This window comes from Sphaeramia orbicularis, chromosome 15, assembly GCF_902148855.1.
Source record: "Sphaeramia orbicularis chromosome 15, fSphaOr1.1, whole genome shotgun sequence".
Lineage (NCBI taxonomy): Eukaryota > Metazoa > Chordata > Actinopteri > Kurtiformes > Apogonidae > Sphaeramia > Sphaeramia orbicularis.
In genome coordinates this window covers 44,713,232-44,735,351 of record NC_043971.1, presented here as the reverse complement: position 1 = coordinate 44,735,351, position 22,120 = coordinate 44,713,232, and the positions used below count along the sequence as shown (strand labels likewise).

Here is a 22,120-nt window from a genome sequence, read left to right as displayed (position 1 = left end):
TTAATTCATGCAGCATGTACACAATAGAACACAATAGGATACAATAGAATAATTTCAATAATTAAAAAACCACCAGAATAGATTATACATGGATATATACATATATGAATTACAGTTTAAATTCCTTATATATATATATATATATATATATATATATATTTTTTTTTTTTTTTTTTTTTTTTTTTGTTCTTTTTCTCTCCCCAGTATACATATTTATTTTTTTTATCTATGTATCCATCGATGTACATAAATCAAATTATATGCAGTAATGTGTTGGTGCTCATGTCATTAATTTTTTTTAATTTTTTTTTTTCTATTTAACACCTGATTTTTGTAGGAGATGGCGGCAACAAGACCACAGAGAGCTAAAAGAAATCCTAAACAAGATGCTGTTTATTATTGCTCCTTAGGTGAAGATAAGGAAGGATTTGATGTCAAATATATTGATTCATTTAAAGGTGAGTTGCAAGAGTATATTATGGTAAAATGTAGTTTTTTAAACTTGACTTTAGGAACATAGATATGTTCTATGATCATGATCATAGAACATCTTATTGAGCCTAAAGGAGACAAGCACCTGCTCAAAATAGAAGCTGTAATGTTGGATGATTAATTTTTTTAGGGAGGACACTCAATTGTATATCAGGCTAGATACTTTAATAATAATAGAAAATGTTTGTGGATGAATCCATAGAAATAATTTGGTGGTGAAAAAGCTGTTCCAACACTTACTTGACAAAAAATATTTAAATAATCCTAAACACATCAAATTAAATTAACTGATCAAAAAAGTTAATAATTTCAGTTGTTACTATTTGACAGCTCTGCATTGCTTAAAGTTTATTACTGTCCTTTGCTTATCATGTGTGCCTTTAGGTCGGGGTGTGTTCAGCTGCCGGCCCTTTCGGAAAGGAGATTTCCTTATCGAGTACAGAGGGGACATCATAACTAAAAAGGAACAAGAAAACCGATTGAAAGTTTACCATGATGCACTCAGGGTTTTTATGTTTGATTTCCAGTTCAATGGACAACAGTTATGGTACGTAACTGTTTTAAGGTGTATTTTCTAAATTTGTATCCAAACCCAGAGATGCAAACTCTGCTGCCTCATCATCAGTAAAACTAGTTTCAATCATGAAATACAGTGCCAGACAAGTATTGAAATTTTTATAGTTAGATGAATATTTTGCATTGTTGGAGGGATATTCATCAGACATGCTAACACTAAATATGCTCAATCCTTTTCCTTACACAGTGTAATTGTTATTGTATACTTGATATTTTAGTGTTGATGCTGCCAGAGAGGATGGATCTCTAGGGAGACTGGTAAATGACGATGAAGTGAACCCAAACAGCAAAATCAAAGTTACAAGAGTGGATGGAAGACCCCATCTCTGTTTATTTGCACTCAAAGATATTGGTCCTGGGGAAGAAATCACTTATAATTATGGTGATTCTGACTGGCCATGGAGAAGCAAGGTATTTAGAAATATAACAATACTGTCACAAACTGTGTCATTTTACCAGGTTTGAGCACAATTTTGAAGGGTATACCAAGGTGTAGCAGACAGAGTTTCAGTATAGAAGATGAAGGTTTATTGTCATTGTACATGATACAACGAAACTTTGTTTAGCAGCAATTTGTTGCAGCAGCTACTGTATTAAGTATGTATAGTGAGTAATAATAATGTGCATAGTCAGTCACATAAGAGGTGAATAGCAATGTGCTTAAGAGAGCAGATTTTGGAAGATGAGAATCAGAATTGACCATTTTAACTTTTTCAGTTCTATTCAAAATGTTAGAAACTATAAAAAGTAAATGTATTTCTGTTGACCTTATATTTATAGATACTAGTATGAGATATGTTTAGAAGTGCTCAGATACACAGGTCCTGTGTAATACTCAACCGAGCAGGTTCAGACATTAGGAGGACTGTGAGTTTTGTACATTAGAAACAAACTCACACTCAGTCATTGTTCTTTCCATTTTAGATTTCCAGTGAGATGCCATGTCAGCCTGCTGATGTGGACCAATGCAGTTCTATTGCAGACAACATTCCAGAGGTAATTTTGATCACCAATGACTATTTCACTGTAGAAGTATGAACTCATGAGAATATGAAGTAGTATTCAGATACACAGGTCCTGTGTAATCATCACCATGTAAGGTGTATGCATTAGGAGGACTGGGTTTAAAATAAGAACTAATGAAGAATGAAAGTTACATTCAGAAGCATGCAGATACACAGGTCCTGTGTAATACTGAACTGAACAGGTTCAGACATTAGGAGGACTGTGAGTTTTGTACATTAGAAACAAACTCACATTCAGTCATTGTTCTTTCCATTTTAGACTTCCAAAGAGACTCATTGCCAGCCCACTGTGGTGGCCCAGTCCCTCTGTGAAAGTGTGGAAGAGGTAAACTGATGTTCATCTGTTTTTGTATTTGGAAGTATTCTCAATGTACCATTGAGAATACTTCAGCAGTGTACAGTAAAGATACACAGGTCCTGTGTAATCATCACCATGTAAGGTGTATGCATTAGGAGGACTGACTTTTAAAATAAGAACTATTGAAGAATGAAAGTTACATTCAGAAGCATGCAGATACACAGGTCCTGTGTAATACTCAACCAGGCAGGTTTAGACATTAGGAGGACTGTGTAGTTAGCATTTAGAAGCATAGACTCTCTTTCAGTGTTTGACCCTTCATTTTAGATCTCCAAAGAGACTCCTTGCCAGCCCACTGTGGTGGCCCAGTCCCTCTGCGAAAGTGTGGAAGAGGTAAACTGATGTTCATCTGTTTTTGTATTTGGAAGTATTCTCAATGGTACCTTCAGCAGTGTACAGTAAAGATACACAGGTCCTGTGTAATCATCACCATGTAAGGTGTATGCATTAGGAGGACTGAGTTTAAAATAAGAAATGATGAAGAATGAAAGTACATTCGGAAGTGCTCAGATACACAGGTCCTGTGTAATACTCAACTGAACAGGTTCAGACATTAGGAGGACTGTGAGTTTTGTACATTAGAAACAAACTCACACTCAGTCATTGTTCTTTCCATTTTAGATTTCCAATGAGATGCCATGTCAGCCTGCTGATGTGGACCAATGCAGTTCTATTGCAGACAACATTCCAGAGGTAATTTGGATCACCAATGACTATTTCACTGTAGAAGTATGAACTCATGAGAATGATATGAAGTAGTATTCAGATACACAGGTCCTGTGTAATCATCACCATGTAAGGTGTATGCATTAGGAGGACTGAGTTTAACATAAGAACTAATGAAGGATGAAAGTTACATTCAGAAGCATGCAGATACACAGGTCCTGTGTAATACTCAACCAAACAAGTTTAGACATTAGGAGGACTGTGTAGTTAGCATTTAGAAGCATAGACTCTCTTTCATTGTTTGACCCTTCATTTTAGATCTCCAAAGAGATTCCTTGCCAGCCCACTGTGGTGGCCCAGCCCCTCTGTGAAAGTGTGGAAGAGGTAAACTGATGTTCATCTGTTTTTGTATTTGGAAGTATTCTCAATGGTACCTTCAGCAGTGTACAGTAAAGATACACAGGTCCTGTGTAATCATCACCATGTAAGGTGTATGCATTAGGAGGACTGGGTTTAACATAAGAACTAATGAAGAATGAAAGTACATTCAGAAGTGCTCAGATACACAGGTCCTGTGTAATACTCAGCTGAACAGGTTCAGACATTAGGAGGACTGTGAGTTTTGTACATTAGAAACAAACTCACACTCAGTCATTGTTCTTTCCATTTTAGATTTCCAATGAGATGCCATGTCAGCCTGCTGATGTGGACCAATGCAGTTCTATTGCAGACAACATTCCAGAGGTAATTTGGATCACCAATGACTATTTCACTGTAGAAGTATGAACTCATGAGAATGATATGAAGTAGTATTCAGATACACAGGTCCTGTGTAATCATCACCATGTAAGGTGTATGCATTAGGAGGACTGAGTTTAACATAAGAACTAATGAAGGATGAAAGTTACATTCAGAAGCATACAGATACACAGGTCCTGTGTAATACTCAACCAAACAGGTTCAGACATTAGGAGGACTGTGAGTTTTGTACATTAGAAACAAACTCGCACTCAGTCATTGTTCTTTCCATTTTAGACTTCCAAAGAGACTCCTTGCCAGCCCACTGTGGTGGCCCAGTCCCTCTGTGAAAGTGTGGAAGAGGTAAACTGATGTTCATCTGTTTTTGTATTTGGAAGTATTCTCAATGGTACCTTCAGCAGTGTACAGTAAAGATACACAGGTCCTGTGTAATCATCACCATGTAAGGTGTATGCATTAGGAGGACTGGGTTTTAAAATAAGAACTATTGAAGAATGAAAGTTACATTCAGAAGCATGCAGATACACAGGTCCTGTGTAATACTCAACCAGACAGGTTTAGACATTAGGAGGACTGTGTAGTTAGCATTTAGAAGCATAGACTCTCTTTCAGTGTTTGACCCTTCATTTTAGATCTCCAAAGAGACTCCTTGCCAGCCCACTGTGGTGGCCCAGTCCCTCTGCGAAAGTGTGGAAGAGGTAAACTGATGTTCATCTGTTTTTGTATTTGGAAGTATTCTCAATGGTACCTTCAGCAGTGTACAGTAAAGATACACAGGTCCTGTGTAATCATCACCATGTAAGGTGTATGCATTAGGAGGACTGGGTTTTAAAATAAGAACTATTGAAGAATGAAAGACACATTCAGAAGCATGCAGATACACAGGTCCTGTGTAATACTCAACTGAACAGGTTTAGACATTAGGAGGACTGTGAGTTTTGTACATTAGAATCAAACTTACATTCAGTCATTGTTCTTTCCATTTTAGATTTCCAAAGAGATGCCATGTCAGCCTGCTGATGTGGACCAATGCAGTTCTAATGCAGACAACATTCCAGAGGTAATTTTGTTAATCCAATCCATTATTAATTTTGATCACCAATCACTTTTTTTTACTGCAGAAGTATGAACTCATGAGAATGATATCTAGTAGTATTTAGATGCACAGGTGTTGTGTAATAATCAGGTGTTGTGATAATCCCTTCATTTTAGATTTCAAGAGATATGCTGTGCCAGGCTGCTGATTTTGATCCTTTCTCTGCAGACAACATTCTCAAGGTAAATTTGATCTCCAAAGACTTCTTTATTCTTGAAATGCAAACTCATGAGAATTATATTCAGCTGTGTATAGATACACAGGTTTTGTGTTATTCTCAAATTGATGGGGTAAGACATAAAGAGGACTGTAAATCCAGTTTAGTCTTCTGAATGTCTGTACTCTCAGATGTTTTTTTTGTTTTTCAAGCTGTGTTGAGAATAGATTTTTACACAGTGTGTATATTTTTCCTCTGAATTTTACATTGCAAAAAGTTGTTAATGTAGATTTAAAAGTTTTAAGTTAATTTCTAAAGCAATTTCATTCATAACAAGGATAATAATACATAAAAATCATGTCTTTTTCATCTTTTACTCCTTTTCAAAGAGGAACAGAATACAAACAATTCATTGGTTTTGATATTTTATACATAAGTGTCAGTTAGGATCACAGTCTTATGTTTTGATTACACTGTTTGTTTGTTTTTTTTGGTCAACAGGACTGTGATCATGATCTCATCCCTGAAGAAATGTCAAGTTTAGAAAAATGTATCATATGCAGCGGACCCTTTGCACCTCTGAAATGGAGTGGTGTGAGATGTAAAGGTAATTTTTTACTTACTTTTTAAGTACTCTCCATGACATTAACTATCTTCTTTTATTAATTCTTAATTTTGTCTGTCTAGTTTGCTACCAGTCCTGGCACAAAAAATGTTATTTTAAACACAAGGTAAACGTCACTGAACCTCTGCTAGTGGTAAGTGTTTTAGTAGAATTATTTTCAGTGAAATCCTTTCCAAGTACACAAAATCTAATTTTTATTTTTATTTTTTTAATCATTTTCAGGTCTGTGAAGAACAAAGTGGAAGTGAGGTGACCATATCTGAAGAGGAATATGTGCCTGATTCCACAGCTGATTCCAGCAGTTCAAGGGACGATGAACCAGAGCCTTTAAAAATCAGTCGCAAACATTTAGAAGTACAGAATTTTGAGGTGTCCACCAGCCAGTCTACTTCAAAAAAGAAAAGACACCACCAAGAAAGTCTTGTAGAGGAGGAGAGAGAGTCAGTTTCCGAAGCTGCAGGATCATTATCTGAAGATGTGATCAGCACAAATCAGCTTGAAGTATCAGGAGTTACTGCTAAAGTAGGAAATGCTGATGCTGAAGACATAATTATTGATGATAGCACTGATGCTAGGGCTGAACAGGTCTCAAACACATCCTCCTCTCTCAGAAATAAAACTTACTGCTACATTTGTGGAAAACTACAGTCAAAGTTTACACGTCACCTAAAAACTCACGAGAACACACATGCAGATGTTGCTCAAGTTTTAAGTCTTCCCAAGAAGTCCAAACAACGCATGAAAATGCTTACAAAGCTACGCAACAAGGGAAACCACAGCCATAATTCAGAGGTCTTAGCAAGTGGAGTTGGATCGCTAAAACTAAAACGCACAGCAAAGAAAAAATACAATGCAAAAGACTATATTCACTGCATGTACTGCCAGGCATTATATCTCCGAAGAGATCTGTGGAGACATGTTCGAAAATGTTCTTCAAAACCAGTAGAAGCCAATTCAGAGATTGGAAGAAAAAAGGTCTTGTCTTTGGCCTCTATGTATGAGTCAGCTCAGTGTCAGCAAATATCCCCAGGTGTTTGGAACATATTAGCTGTCATGAAAGATGATGAGGTAACTACTACTGTGCGAAGTGATTTCTCTCTTCTTCAGCTGGCCCAGTCATTGTTTAACAAACATGGACAAGATCCCACCAAATATGACTACATTCGCCAGAGACTCCGTGAAAGTGGAAGACTTCTGCTTACACTTCGCAAGGAATTCTCTATACATACTCTTGAGGACGCTGTGAGACCTGCAAATTTTGATGTGGTTATCAAAGCGGTTAAGAAAGTGTCTGGGTATGATGAAGAAAAGCACTGCTACCGTACTCCAAGCCTCGCACTAAAGTTGGGTCACTCACTGCAGAAAGTCAGTGACATTTTACACTGCAGAGCACTGATGGCACAAGACAGTAAGTTGATCAAGTCAACCCAGAGTTTCAAAACCCTCTATGCTACAAAGTGGTCTGAACACATCTCCCACACCGCTTTAACTACGCTGAATGAGCGGCACTTTAACAAGCCTTCCACTCTTCCTTTCACGGAAGATGTTCAGCGCCTTCATAGACATCTCGAGAAGACTACAGAACAAGCACTGAAGGACTTGGAAACCCACAGTTCACCAAAATCATACAGTGAACTTTGTAAAGCCACCATGGCAAATGTTATACTTTTTAACAGGAGAAGAGGGGGAGAAATTTCAAAGATGACGCTGAATGGCTTTCTGGAGAGAGACACAAGTGCCCTGCACAAGGATGTCGCTTTTGGACTAACAAAATTTGAACTTCACCTTTGTCAACACTTCAGTCGTGTTGAATTAAGGGGTAAAAGAGGCCGGAAAGTTGCAGTACTACTTTCCCCAGACATGGTGAAGGCCATAACATGCCTAACAGAGAAAAGAAAAGACTGTGGTGTTCTGGCAGAAAACCTGTTCCTGTTTGCCAGACCTCATTGTCTGACTCCCTACAGAGGACAGGACTGTTTGAGGCTCTATGCAAGTGAATGTGGGGCTGAAAACCCTGAACTACTTCGGTCGACGCAGTTACGCAAACATGTTGCAACTTTGTCACAGATCTTGAACCTCAAGAATCATGAGTTGGACCAAGTTGCTGACTTCCTTGGCCACGATATTCGCGTTCATCGGGAATATTACAGACTTCCAGAGGCTACTACCCAGCTTGCCAAAATATCCAAACTACTGCTTGCCATGGAGAAAGGGTCTCTCAGAAGCCTGCAAGGCAAAACACTTGAGGAGATCGAAATCGATGGTAATGCCATTTAAAGTTGTGTTGAAGTTTAAAATTGGAACTGTTTCTAGCAAATATGTTATAGTGAAATGGAACACACATTGTATGTACGCAATGTATAGCAGTTAAACCTCATAATTTATCAAGGGAATATAATTTACTTTGTTAGATAACCTACAGATGACCGACTTAAGTGCAGAGAGTGAGGTCGATGCTGAGAATGAGGTCGATGCTGAGAGTGAGGTTGATGAAGGAAATCTCACATATCCACAGACTGGTAAGTACAGTGTGATTTTTCTTGAAATTGTTTTATTTATGAAATCATATGACTAATGTTAAACTTCATTACAGATTCTGCAGAGATGAAAACAATGAAGAAACCTGTTGAGGAACCTCCAGGCATGTATTTATTGTCACCAGATGGTTAGACTTTTAACACTGTAACTACTTGCTATGATGTATCCCTAACCAATTGTAATTTCACTGTCAAGTCAGTAACTGTGAAATCTCTTACTGTTTTCGAGTATTTCAGGCACAAATTGAGGGGATGTTATTCGTGTCTGAAATACAAGAAAACAGTAAGGGCCTGATTGACTTAGGTCCCAGATAGCAATTGACCGCTCACACAGACTGCACATGCAGTTGGTTTGCATTCTACAGGTGGGCTGATATGAGGTGACATGTAAAGATGGTGAAGTGTGTAGTATGTCAGTTAGATTTTTGCAAGTTTCCTGGTTTATTCTGTGAAGAGTTTGGATGAAAGCAGACTGACTGCATGTACCAAATAAAATTCCGTCCTATGGAATTAAAAGTTTCAGTGGAAGAGCCAAGGAAACATAAGATATCTCATTATTATTAGAAGAAAAGAGATACAGGAGACTAAACATTACCTTTGTCTAATTTGCACATGGCAAGTTAACCAAACTTGCTCTGTACTTCTACTCATCTTGTGTTATTTGTGTGTATGTATTTAATGGAGTGTATTAAATTTTATTACAGGAGTGCTGATGAGTAGGCAACCTGTTGAGGAACCTCCAGGCACATCTGTGCCATTGTCACAAGGTTAGCCCTTATCCTCAGACAACTAACACGTCACCTTTTTTGATTGCTTTTAGGTTATGAAATAATGCACAGTGCATTCAGACCTCCTTAACATGTTTCAATTTTGTTGTCACAGCAACATTTCAGATAAATGGGAGGCACATGAGCTAAATTTCAAGTGATGTGGCTCTAGAGTACTAGCCTGGTCAGCCATCCGGTTTTCTCAGTGTATTCAGTACTGAGAAAACATTCTGGAATTGGGCCGATCACTGTGAAATATGCACAGTCTATTTCATACCAACCAGTCACAAGTCTGGGGGGCAGGTGTTTCGCAATGCATCATACACACCGACTTCTTTTTGTCGTGAGTCAAAGTCAGTTCCAAGTCTGCAAATTTCTTTACAACTGTTGGTGGTTTCAAAAATAAAGATTGACATACAGATTACATCCTGTATTCTTAAGTTTCTCTGACAAAAGCGTCACATTCGTCTTATCTGTAATTGGCTTACTCGGTACCTATTAGTCCCGCCTTCAGAATTGGATTCAAGCCCCGCAATTCCAGCTGGATTTCTCATTGAGAAAGACGAATGGCTGGCCAGGCTAGTAGAGGATTTAAGGATATTTATTGTCATACTAGTACACATTTACACATGAGATGGCATGAAATTTGGTACTAGAGGTGTCAGATTTTAGAGCATTAAGATCCATATATAAACAATATGTATATAAAAATACTTTTGTATAATAGTAAAAATAGGATAAAGAAAAAGAAAAGACCTATGTATAAAAACACTTGTGCAGCAGTAGTAGTAGAATATGGTAGTAGAAGATTTAAATGATGACAAGGACACTGTCTTTTCAATCTAAAAATTTATCAGTACTTAGCCCATATTTAACAAATCTCTAAAGGACATGTCAGCATCATCGAAGGATCAGAATCAGCAACAGGTCTGTCTTTTAGTTACCTGGTTTGCTCAGCTGATGTGCTCGCTCTCTGCTCATAAACTCATTTTTGCAGAATCTGGATGAGCTGGTTGACTTTCCACTCATCACTGGAGTCTTATTTAAGTGTATAAGTCAGCGCTACGTCTTTTGGTATAAGCTGTGGTAGCACTGGGTATAGCATTTACCCATATGTGTCACTGTGAACTACAAGTCCAGGCTGCAAATATGGACCTCATCTTACAAAGACTAAATTCAAGGGCCCATTTATTGCTTGACTCCATAAAGGAGTATCTTGAACTTCACAATATTTGAGAAACCTACCTACAGTAAATAAATGCTTACAGTGACAATTGTTTTTTTTTGTTTTTTTTAATCTTTTCTTTCTTCTTTTCAGCACAAAGTAAAAACGCAGATGGTATGGGCAAAGAACCCAACAGAAAACTAGAAAAGGACAAAGAACCCAGCAGAAAACTAGAAAAGGACAAAGAACCCAGCAGAAAACGAAAAAGGAAGGACGAAGAACTCAACAGAAGAAAGAAAACAATTAAACAATCTGGTAACTGCTGCCGCACAGACACAAAAGTCAATAAATACCTTGTTACTTAAGCATGAAAGCATCACTGAAGCATGGTCAAAAGAAATGATCCACACCACTCAAAGGCAATATGGTGACCATTTTCATCTTTCTGCAGGACACTAATCCTACAACTCAGCCAATTACATCAGTTGACTTAATTAGATAAAATACCACATACATACCATATAGAACTGTACCATGTAATAAAATTTAAATTTTTCACACTATCAATGTTCAGATGCAAGGAAGTAAGTGTAATTTAGTGATCAGTAATGGGACAAATGTTTAAACTACTTTCTCTACCCCTATTTTAATCTGTTTAGCAATGCATTCACATAGTTAGCATAAAAAACTGTAATAAAGTAATGAGAATATATTTTCTAATTTAACTATTAAGTTTGATCTAGTAAAACAGGGATCTTAACCACTGGGCCTCGGCATCTTCTCCACACTTTGACCAGTCTAACTGCCGTAGGCAGAATCTGGACTAGACAGGCCCATTTAGACTGTTTCGGCTACACGCGGGCTGGAACCTAAATGTGATGAGGAACATTCTGTTCAGCGATGAGTCAAGATTCTGCCTATGGCAGCTGGATCGTAGTCAAAGTGTGGGGAAGATGTGATGGATTCTTTCTGATAATGCACCTGTAGAAAAACATCTTTTGGTGGAGTCAGAATGATGGTGCTAAGCAGGATCTCCCTCGCTGGGAAAACAAGGCTAGGGACCAGCGTGAGGAGGAGGGGCTAGACTGGTCTGGCTGTGGATTGTTCTTGACACACTACTGAGGCCCAGTTGTCAAATGAATACATTTTTAAATTACCATTATGTCTTTTCTTCAGAATTCAATCAACCAAACAACACCAAGCAAGAGTCAATGGCAGAATAAGCCGTTTGGCATTGGCAAAAATAAATTTTTGTTGGTGCAACCCACACACTCAATTCTGCAGCTCCTACCACTAATGCATGTACTTTATGAATGCACATTTTAAGGCATTTCATCAGTACATGACTTATAGCCAAGAAACATTATTACAACAAATTACCAAACACAAATTTCCATACTTAAAAAAAATGTTTTATTTAAAAGTAGAGTTTGTTTTCATTGATGATGTTTGTCTTTTTTTCTAGTTTCTGGGGAAAGTGCTAGGAGAGCTAAAAAGCATCCATGGTCTCCCATGGAGGTTGCTGCGGTCATGAGACATTTTGGCGAACACATCAAAAAAGGAGAACTAGCCACTATGATTGAATGTCAGCAGTGCAAGAAGGCAGAAGATCCTGCTCTGGCTGGTCGTTCTATTCAAAACATAAGAGATTTTGTAAGGAATCGGGGTGTGACTTTGAAAAGAAAAGAAAATCCTGGATAAAATATGGAAATGTGATGAATTGTCCACCAGTGATGTCATCAGGACACATAGAATATTCAGAGTTAGGTTTTAAACAGCTGAACATAAGTAATCTCTGTGTTCTGATGACATCACTGGTGGACAATTTCAATATTTCAGCTTGTGAAGGAGAGGAAAGCTGACAGTCTTCCAGGTGTAAGGTCCAACTATAGCTGTCAGTAAGTTTACATATCCTGTTCAGCAACCACAGTGTTTATTGTTTTATGTGGATCGGTTACTGTACTTCTCATTCAAAAAGATTCAGTTTTGTCTCTACTGGGAGAAGATGAGTGAGTTCAACTTGTTCACTCACCTAGTTTGTTTAATCTGTCAGTTGGCTTAACAGTGGACATGCATAATTTCATTCTGTCATTCATTAATTTTCATTTCTGTTCACAAATAAGAGTCTGTTGCTCTAGTCCTTAAGTGAAGTCACTGTAACATGCAGTCCACTTGTGTGTGTTTAGGCGTGTCCCTTTTATCCATGTTTGACCCTTTAATACACAGAAATGACATGTTTGTGTATGTGTATGGCCATGGTCCTGACAAATAAAGTTGGTCCTGCTAATTACTGTGGGCGGGGCTAAGTAGCTCATTATCTTTGTCCTCTTAATACAGCATGATGTCAGGTTCTTATATTTTGAGCTCTGATGTGTTTATTCAAAATTTGAAGAGAGATTTGTGTTGTATAGCTCAAATATGATTTTTTAAGATTTACTGCATCTTTCTAGCACAAGTGGAAAGTGGTGCCAGTTTAATGTTGCAAAAAACTGGTTTGAAAAAATTGTCCTTCTTATCCATCAAAACCAGTATAGGTGTGTGTGTGTGTGTGTGTGTGTGTGTGTGTGTAACTGTAAAAATGCATGATATCATGTCTTTCTGTGTTTCTGCCATAACTCAGGGGAAACTAAAAATGACGACGTCCAGCAGGAGTGTAGAACACATCTGATAATAATGTTATTCATTTTAGTCAATGAATCACATTTGTCACTAATTCATCAAGTGATAAAAATAGAAATAATATACAGTGGAGTTTATTTGAAACTCTGGAAATATTTCTGAAATGCTTGTAGTTTTTGAAACAAAACCTACAGGTTGTTAATATATGTCTCAAATCATTGGTGCATGCTAATGCTAATACCCTAGGAATGTTTTAGTATATTTTTAAATGCTGTGCTTATAACTGTGGTAGTATCAGCAAAATGAACTTAAAATATGAGAAGTAAAAGTAGTTGTGTTTTGAGCCAAACTTTTCAAAAAAGTCATAAAATAGGTACAAAAAAAGACCATTGGGTTTGTCTAGTTTGGGATGAAGGTGTAGAAGAAATAGAGGTCCTGGTTGTTACAGTTTGATGTGTTTTTCAGGGATGAGACCAAGAAACAATCACCTGTTGCTACTGTCAAACATGGTTTCACTCTTTCTGTGGATATAGATATAAACATCAGGGAAATAGTCATCTAAGTAAAAAATCACCACTTACTGTTTGTTTTTTTTTTTCTTCTCCTCACCTCATGTAGGTATAAACCCTTTTGTTGTAATTAGGAAAATGTGATGCTTTTTTATTTACAGCATATAAGACATAAGATCATGTAAGCATATGAAATCCTCTATGAAATTTTGATCAAATGTCCGAATAACAGGCCTGTTTTCAGTTTTAAGTCCATATATTCCATCTGTCAGCCAGAAAACTGTTATTTACGACACCAGAGGCCGTTACATGAACTGCAGTTAGCGTCCTGGTGAACACATGCTCATGTGCTTCTACAAATGAAATTAGTGTTGTTTTAACTCAATTTATACGTCAAAGGTCACCAAAACAACACTGTCGCTGATGTAGAGGTAGAGGCACTGACCCTCTCAGGAACATAAACATTACATGGGTTGATTTTTTCATGGAAATCACAGTACAGGCTGTTGTTGATCTAGGTAACTGAGAACAGCATTTTTTAAAAGTACATTGTAATGTGTTCTCATATTAAAATACATAATTAATATATGTTAATTTATTCATATATATATATATATATATATATATATATATATATATATATATATATATATATATATATATATATTGGCATCTTTCAAAAAAGTAGAGAACTTTGAACTTATAAAAGGACAATTACTACTTCAGTTTACCTCCAACACTCACATTAAAGGTAGGGTAGGAGATCAAGATCCAGGAAAAACAGTTCGAGCAAGTTACATTTTGAAAATACACAATTCAGAAGTCCAAACCCCTTTCTTCAGACTTCCCCCCAAAGCCACACCTCCAGAGGACTGGGTTGTACTCGCAGAGGGGGGAGGGACAAATGGCAGTTAGGTTTGATAGGCATATCACCATTCAATCATTTCAATGGGCCAGTTAAAATGATTGGATGGTGTTTATTCAATAACCAAATAAAAAATTTCATTTTTGTGTTAGAGCATTTAATTAATTGGTTGCAATCAGGGTGTGAAGGGGATTTTAAGCAATATAGTAAAAAATGCTCCAGGAAAACATCTCCTGCCTTACCTTTAACACATTTGGACACATTCATCTGGACATTAAGAAGTGGAAAATGTACCTAAAAGGGAACTAACACTGCCACACAAATACAGTGTAGTAAAATGGCGAACAATGACCTCTGAGATATAGTGGAGTAGAAGTATAAAATATCTATAAATATAAGTACTTGAATAAAAGTACATAGTTCCACTCCAGCACTGACATCACTGCATTGTTCACTGCAGTGAATGAGACAGATAAGTGGTGTATTCAAATCATTCCTTACAGAAATGAGAAACAGCAGTGTGCTGCATGAGTGCAGTAAAAAGGAGGATTTGTGTCATGTCTACATCTGTACTCTGCACGCCTGCCCAGAACTCCAGTAAGCCCACAGTTTTCCAGCTTTGAGGCCTCTGCTTCCACTTTGATGGAAACTTAATTGTTCTGGCTGGGAGCAGTTGGACGCAATTACTAAAGAAAGAGATAGAGAGAGTGAAAAGCTTAGCCTGGATCTAAGTGTGTGCTCCTTGTGTGTGTGACTGCATGTGTGTGTGTGTGTGTGTGTGTGTGTGTGTGTGATACAGACACCAGGCCTGACCAGTGTCAGCATGTGGAATTAATTAGACGGGTAATAACCAGTCCCTAGAAGAGGGATGAGTGGGGGAAAAAAAACAAAAAAAAAAGACAGAAGAGGGCAAAATGCAGCAGAGAAAACAAGTTGAAGAGGAGGGTGAAATAGAGGAGAACGAGGAAAGGGGACAGAATAAAAGACAGATGCACAGAAAGTCTGACCAAGGTCAAATATAACAGAGAAGGGTTTAATGATGAGGAGAGAATTGGTTGGAGTATTTACAAAAGAGATGAAGAGCCGTGAGGAAGGCCTGTGCCACTGTCACACATGTTTGTAATTCTGAACACGAGGGTTTGCATGGACAAGCCATAGATATTCATGTCAGTCTTAAAGTTTGCAGCAGCTCAGACTCTTGAGCTGTGCACTTTTAAACTCCTGGGTTAGCGCCACAGACACTGGTTTGCTTTGCAGCCTTTAAAAAAAATACACTTGAAAGATGGAGTTGTATCTATAAGCTGGACAGAGAAAGGCAGAATGGTTTATATAGACGGAGCGTTCTCTGCGTTCATTACGTCTGTATTTCTGTCAGTCTTCTGCTTGAGGGTGCGAACCCCAACAAAGAATACAGAGCAGTACCACAGGGAACCATGGAGGCAGTGTTGAGATATGAGTAGAACAATTTCTACAAATAGCAGAACTTTTCAAAGAGCGACTGTGAGTTAGTGAAAAACTACCGACATATTTATGACGACTACCCTTCTCAATATCTACATTAGTATCCACATTAGTAAAACCACCTCTGTCGTCACCATGTTTCTTATTATTGACTGTCTTTTTCTTCTCAAAAAACTTTACTCTTCTTTGTGGTATTAGGCCAGTATGTTAATTCAGAGTGGTGCCCTCTGGTGGATTGATTGACAAATGCTCATTCCAACCCAATGGATGCATCTAAGGATACGTTTACACGGCAACACTCCGCAAAGATTTCTCCTTTGCGTTATAAAATCATTCCGCGTTAAGACGAAGCCGCTATGATAACAATCTGTGTTAACATGAGTCAGCGAGGATGGCTGAATACGCTGTAGTGGCCATGCCAGACCAGTAGCTGGCGATGTAGAGCTGTAGTGAAACAGTGGCGGTAAAACACACGCATGCACACAAACGATTTCCAGTTTAGACAGCCTTTAAATGAGGAGAAGAAGAAGAAGAGGCGGACAACACTATTTACAAACAACAATGGCGAGTGGTCGTACAAAGACGCAGGACTTCTTTGTCTGGACAGACGAGCTGAGCACAGTTAGCAGCACGTATGTTGTTCTGAAACCGGCCATTGTTGTTGTGGTTGTTCCTTCTTTTTCTGCAGCTTTATTGTGTCATAGAGGCTGGCAAACCAGCTTGGAGGCGCATTACCGCCACCAACTGGCCTGAAGTGGGTTAACTGGCGGTTCTTGGCTGCGCACGCATGTGGTGACGTCATATTTTACCTTAGAACGTTCCGATTCGCGTTAACACGGAGCTGAAATGCGGAGCGTATCGATAACATTCCACCCTGGACCCTAGTATCAAAAGTTTCCGGATTCAAGCACTCTAGGCACCGTTTCCATGTTAACCGAAGGCTAATCTGCGATGAAATCTTCCCGGAGTCGACTGAATCCTACGCCGTGTAAATGGCCCCTAAGTGTGAAGGCAGTGACAATTGACACCATTTGAAACAGACATAATACGAGGATAAACAGGCTTTTAGACTTGTCAATCTAAGCCATGTGTCAAAAAGAAGTGAATGCACTTGATTTGAAGCCCTAACTTTGGCATTTTGTTCATCTTTTTTTTGTATGTAGCTGGAAGCAGAGTCTTCAATATAAACAGAGTCACAACACTTCCATAGACTCCTGTTGTAAAAAATAGCGTACGAAATACTGTTCCAAACGTTGAGTGTAGCAGCATCGGAACACATTCATTTCTATTGCAGCTGATCTAGCATATCCAACGCTAACCGGTAACCTGACAGAAAACACTGACCAGACTGTTAATGTGGACATGTTCTGTTAAATAGCACCAGATCACCAGCTTCTTCCTATTGCCCATATGTGCAGTGTTGTCTGATTGCAATAAACTCACACAACACACCACATACAATCAGGGTCGCTGGCTAATTTGGAGGCTAGGTAATCCTATATGGTAATCTTTGAAACTTCAGAAAACATGTAAAAAAAAAAAAAAAAAAAACAACTAAACAAAACAAGATTCTTAGATTCCAGTTTAACTTCTCAACCACAACTACAGTTGTAAAACGAAGAAATAAGTCTTATCTGATAAACAGAATCCCTGTCCCCACTTGTGACTCAACACATATTTAAACATTAAAACAGTTGAAAAGGATGAGCTTCAAGACATTTTCAATGTGCATGACCTTCCTGTGTTGCATTGGTTTTCTTAGGGTATTCCCACTTGCTCCACCATTTAAAACAAGTACAGGATGCCAGGTTACTTAGATCTTGAATTGATCCTCAGATGCCTTTGGTGGCGGCTCAGTGCATCTGTTCTAGTACAATGTATGAGTTGGTGACAGAAAAAGTAACACAAATAACGGTTTGATACTAAGTGTGTGTAGTAATACTCATACTCGTAAAAGTGCCCAATACAAACACACCGATACCACTTGACAGCAGTGTGACGTTCACCTCATAGTGCAGTAGATATGCAGCGGAGGAGTAATGTCAGCAGTGTGGAGATCTTTTAAAATAAACAACGGTGACAAAAGTAACAGCGACAGCAAGTTACAGCTGCATCTGCGTACATTCCACATGTAATTCTGTCCATTTTCCGGGAGCTAGGGGATGCGTACCCAAAGCCATATAAAGATCATCATATTATCTTAATGGTAAGGCTCTGTGCGTACGCAGACGGAGAAGCAGTACCACCAGGAACCGTGGAGGTGGCGAATATTTTCAAAGAGCGACTGTGTGAGTTAGTGAAAAACTACTGACAGATTTATGACCACTACCCTCATCACTATCAACAGTAGCCTCTACCTCCTCTGTCATCACCATGTTTGTAATTTGTGACTTTCTTCTTCTTCTCCTCAAAAATCTTTACTTTTCTTCGTAGCATTTGACAAGTATGGTTAATTAAGAACGGCGCCCTCTGGTGGATTGATTGAGAAACGCTCATTCCAACGCATTAAAAGTCATTAGCAGCACTTTCTTACAGTCAGACTAATGACAATAAAGCACATTTTCAAAAGTAACTAAGAACTGTAATGGTATTATTAAGTACTCATATTGGTACTCAGTATCGGCAAGTAATCAAATGTAAGTACTTGTACTATTCAATGTGGAAAAAAGTGGTATTAGTTCATCCCTACAAATAAATCTGGAATTAAACATCAGAAATCTACATATTGTAACCAATGGATCAAACTGATTCTATCTATTCTCTAATATTTTAGGATCCTTGATGATTTTTTGAGCCATCTCATAGTGGACTTTTGAGGAACTTCATGTTTAACGCTCTTCCCCACAATATATTTACAATACCTAAACAAGTTTCAGTACATACAGGGTGGGGAAGCAAAATTTACAATGAACATTTAGTTGTTTTTTCTACGCAGGCACTATGTCAATTGTTTTGAAACCAAACATATACTGATGTCATAATCATACCTAACACTATTATCCATACCTTTTCAGAAACTTTTGCCCATATGAGTCATCAGGAAAGCAAACGTCAAAGAGTGTGTGATTTGCTGAATGCACTCGTCACACCAAAGGAGATTTCAAAAATAGTTGGAGTGTCCATAAAGACTGTTTATAATGGAAAGAAGAGAATGACTATGAGCAAAACTATTACGAGAAAGTCTGGAAGTGGAGGAAGCAACAAAAAACGTACCAAAGCTTTTATTAAAGCTCTCAAATCCAAAATCCTAAAGGATCCAACCAAATCCATGAGAAAAATGGCAATTGAACTTGAGGTAGACAACAAGACTGTTAGAAATGCAGTAAAATATGATTTGAAAATTTAAATTCTCATGACTTTCAATAAACTAATTGGTCATACACTGTCTTTCAATCCCTGCCTCAAAATACTGTAAATTTTGCTTCCCCACCCTGTGTATATATATATATATATATATATATGAAATATAGCAACACAGAGAGCGATCTACTCTCTGCAGTGTAAAAACTACAGCATTCAGGAGCTAAAATGTAGTCACAGCACACTGCAAACTGTGAATTAAAAACTCCTCAGTTTTGAATAATTCAGTTAATAAACACTATTGCAGTTTCCTGCTCAGTAACTTTCATTTTCATTCTCATTTTTGTCATTGCAGGTATCCTTGCAGTGATAAACTATGCTCCTAATGCACCACTGGCTGTTTGTTCCCAAACACAGTGTGTGTTGGCAGAAAACAAGCAATATCCTCATCTCTATTTCCCAGTGTACTGTATCTCTACCCTCTTGTTTCCTCCCTCTCTTTCTCTCTTTACACAAACTCATAAGCGTTGCTGGACTCTTTCCATCTGCGGAAGACAAAATTGATCGCAGAGACGGAAATTGATCGGCGGGATGCAAAAAAGTGGGGCGTTTTTCGCCTTAGTAAAAAGCTGTTGTGCGAGGGCTTTTCAGCACTCAGGATCGCTCTTCAGAGTTCAGCCAGGACGCCTGGAGAGACTCACATCGTGGCTGAATGCCTGTTGCCGGCTTGAGACTGTAATTGATATCAGTCTCGCTCACACAAGTGCATTTGTACACATACACACACAGACTAAATGCTACATGCCATTTTCTTTCCTTAGCTTTTTGTGTTCCTACCTAAATAATCCCCTGAGTGTCAACATTACCCCGACTGCAGCTTTGCCAGTGATATTCGGTATTTTCATGACCAGTAAATGCCTAAGGGGAAACAACCACATCTTTGAATCGAAGCCAATGAAAGTATCTCAAGTGTAATGTCGCTGATGGCCACTAGATGCTGGCTCCAAAAAAACTCTTCTGTCAGTTCCTACCTGCTCCTTTTATTATTGTAGTGTGACTCAGTGTTAAGGCCCATTTATGCTTTATGTTAAAGACACATACATATACGGACGGAGTGTTCTGTCCATCCTGTGTTCATAATGTTTGCATTTTTGTTCATGTCAGTATTCTCAATTCTCAATATCACTATTTATATCCACATTAGTAAGACCTCCTCTGTCGTCACCATGTTTGATATTATTGACCATCTTCTTTTTCTTCTTCTCAAAAATCTTTACTCTTCTTCGTGGTATTCAGCCAGTATTAATCAAGAGCAGCAGCCTCTGCTGGACTGATTGACAAATGCTTATTCCAACACAATAGACACATCTGAGTGACGCGTGACACCATTTGAAACGGACATACCTTTCACCTAAGGCTACGTTTACACGGCAACACTAAGATCCAATTCCGCAAAGATTTCTCCTTTGCGTTATAAAATCATTCCGCGTTAAGACGAAGCCGCTATGATAACGATCTGCGTTCACATGAGTCCGCGAGGATGGCTGAATACGCTGTAGTGGCCATGCCAGACCAGTAGCTGGCGATGTAGAGCTGTAGTGAAACAGTGGCGGTAAAACACGCGCCTGCGCACAAACGATTTCCAGTTTAGACAGCCTTTAAATGAGAAGAAGAAGAATAAGCGGACAACACTATTTACAAACAACAATGGCGAGTGGTCGTACAAAGACGCAGGACTTCTTTGTCTGGACAGACGAGCTGAGCACAGTTAGCAGCACGTATGTTGTTCTGAAACCGGCCATTGTTGTTGTGGTTGTTCCTTCTTTTTCTGCAGTTTTATTGTGTCATAGAGGCTGGCAAAATCAGCTTGGTGGCGCATTACCGCCACCAACTGGCCTGGAGTGGGTTAACTGGCTGTTCTTGGCTGTGTGCGCATGCGGTGATGTCATATTTTACCCTGGAACGCTCCGACTCGCGTTAACACGGAGCTGGAATGCAGCGCGTATCGATGACGTTCCACCCTGGACCCTGGTATCAAAAGTTTCCGGATTCAGGCACTCTAGGCACCGTTTCCATGTTAACAGAAGGCTAATCCGCGATGAAATCTTCCCGGAGTCGACTGAATCCAACCCCGTGTAAACGGCCCCTAAGGCGTGCATGAATAGGCCTTCAGATTGTGATAGCTGATGGTATCTTACTACCTGTGATCAACATTATCTACTATCAGCAAAGCGCATTTATCTGTCATTGTTTAATATGTTTGCTGCATGGGCTTTCCAGCTCGCTTCCCTACTGAGTCATACTGTTGTAATGTGTAATGAAAAAATACACTGTAATATGACACCTTGTTGTTTTTGGTTTGGTTTGTTTGTTAACACTCTAACACACAATTAAATTCATACTAAATTTGGCTTATAGATTGCCAGTGACCCAGAATAGGTCTGATTACATTTTGGGAAAAGTAGGTCAAAGTTGACATTTTTTTTACATTTTTAAAATCTTTTTTTTTCCCATTTACTTATAATGGCTGAAATTTCAAATGTCTGTAGCAGCAAAACTATGAGTTGAATTCATACCAAATTGGGTTTATAGATTGCCAGTGACCCAGAATAGATGTCATTACATTGTGGGAAAAGTAGGTCAAAGTTGAAAAAATTTTTTATGAATCTTTTTTAAATTATTTTTTCCCCATTTACTTATAATTGGCAATATTTCATATGTCTGTTAAGCAAAACTATTAATTGAATTCATACCAATTTGGGTTTATAGATCGCCAGTGACCCAGATTAGATGTGGTTACATTTTGGGAAAAGTAGGTCGGAGTTCAAATTTTTTTTATGAATTTTTAAAGTCTGTTTTCTTCTCCCATTTACTTATAATGGGCAAAACTTCAAATGTCTATAAAAACATCAACTTTGTTTCAGTTTACTTCAAACTTAGCACATATATAGAGACAATTGATATGCTGACATCACCACCTACTTGGACATGATATCAGCTGGATCCATGCCAAAATAGGGTACAATAGGTGCAAGGGGCGGGGTTTGTTGTGTCTGACACTGCTTGTTTTAGTTGTGGTCAATAAGTTATACAAGCAACTGTTGTTGAGCCAAATATATTATGACTATAACATTTTCAGTCCA

The 22,120-nt window shown here is 38.3% G+C and overlaps 1 long non-coding RNA gene across 2 annotated transcripts; it reads left to right on the top strand.

Annotated features, from left to right (window-relative positions):
* The first annotated feature begins 341 nt into the window (after window positions 1-341).
* On the top strand, window positions 342-3,472 carry LOC115434401 (uncharacterized). 2 transcript variants are annotated; one of them, XR_003937516.1, is made up of 3 exons: window positions 342-458; window positions 3,073-3,144; window positions 3,446-3,472. It is a non-coding gene; the product is annotated as an uncharacterized LOC115434401 (long non-coding RNA). The 2 variants fall into 2 exon arrangements; XR_003937517.1 differs by lacking the exon at window positions 342-458 and adding an exon at window positions 2,035-2,064.
* Window positions 3,473-22,120: the final 18,648 nt, after the last annotated feature.